The sequence below is a fragment of the Neomonachus schauinslandi genome, chromosome 1 (genome assembly GCF_002201575.2).
Source record: "Neomonachus schauinslandi chromosome 1, ASM220157v2, whole genome shotgun sequence".
Lineage (NCBI taxonomy): Eukaryota > Metazoa > Chordata > Mammalia > Carnivora > Phocidae > Neomonachus > Neomonachus schauinslandi.
The window spans coordinates 49012930-49014483 of record NC_058403.1 but is presented as its reverse complement, the minus strand read 5'-3'; the positions used below and the strand labels follow the sequence as shown (position 1 = coordinate 49014483).

At 42.9% G+C, this 1554-nt stretch overlaps 1 pseudogene; it reads left to right on the top strand.

Moving 5' to 3' along the window:
- The first annotated feature begins 239 nt into the window (after positions 1-239).
- On the top strand, positions 240-389 carry LOC123323256 (annotated as a pseudogene).
- Positions 390-1554: the final 1165 nt, after the last annotated feature.

Sequence of the window (1554 nt, the reverse complement as noted above, 5' to 3'; positions counted from 1 at the left end):
AAGTAACTATATTCATATTCTCATTCCTAGAAGTATGTTTTTTTCATTAAAACTAGGAGTCATTTAGATGACTCTCAGTTTTCATTCATAAGGATGTATATACTGAAAAACTCCAGGAAAAAGACCAATTATAACATGAAAAAAGGACAATGACAATGAACAGATTATTTCAATAAATGGGGAAAATGAAGTAGAATCTCAGATTCATTCATCTCTAATATCTTAATGAAATGGGTGGGGGGAGGGAAAATGTCATGATCAGGAAGGTGGTTTTCCAGGGTGAGGCTTATCCATGGTACTTCAGCTGTGCTGACCCCTGCAATTTCCCCAAATATGGGAAATTTGGTTGCATATTTTGTTGGAGAGGGGAACTGCATTCATGCTTTTTGGAGTCTTCTTAGAAGCACTACAGTAAGGTCTCTGAGACAAAGTCTGAGAATTTGTGCTCCTTTCTCTTTTTAGTGCTTAGCCTGTCCATGCTTTGGTAAAGTTGTTTTGTGTTTCTCTCTTCCCCCTTGGGGACAAAAGGGAGTCACACCAATGTGGACTCACAGGAGCTGGTTTACTCTCCTGCCTGAAACAACAAAACAATACAGCAACAAGACCACACAAGATCCACAAAATGCATCAGGCAAAGAGGACAGCCATCCCAAAGACATGGAAATACACAGGTGAGTGGAGCCCTACAGTTGCTCCAAGGTACTGCCTCCAGAGAGTTTCCAAGCAAGGCACAGGGGAGGGGAAACTGAAGGGAAGCCCAGTAGACCTGGTAGAGTTGAGGACACTGAGCTGAGAGTCCACAAGACGGTGTATGGGGGAGGACAGCGCTGCGGAAAGTCAACTGGTGAGATCTGTGGAGGGGCCCTCTCCCATGCAGCAGAGTCCGGCTCAGGGCCTCCATGGTAGTCAATGACCCCAATTCAGGGGCAATCATTTGAAAGCATTAGAGGAAATAGGGCCTGGGGCTCACACAGCATTGGGAATAGAGCCCGTCCCCAACAGATAGACTGAAAAAAAGGAGCTCCTGAAAAATGTCTCTTAATTCAAAAGGCACAGAATGGAGGACTCAGAGAGGTCTTGCCATTGGAAACTCATCATTAGCCCTCCACTGAGAACTGCTCTGGACCACCAAACAAATTAAAGAAACACCAGAAATGATCAAACTGTTTCTAAGTAACTTAAATGCATCCCTGAACAAAGCTCAAAATCATAGAAAACGCAAAAATATCCAGCAACCAACAAGGTAACATTCACACTGTCTGGCATTCCATCCAGGAGTGTGAGGTATGCCGAGAAGCAGGAGACATATCCCTCATGAGAAGACAGATTAATCATCTGAAAATGACCCAGAGCTGACACAGATGCAAGAATCACCAGAGAAGGACATTTAAGTGTTTATTATAACTGTATTCCATCAGTTCAAAACATTCAGCAGACCTACAACTATATGGTCAACTAATCTTCAACAAAGCAGAAAAGAATATCCAATGGAAAAGTCTCTCCAACAAACGGTGTTGGGAAAATTCAACAGCAACATACAGAAGAATGAAACTG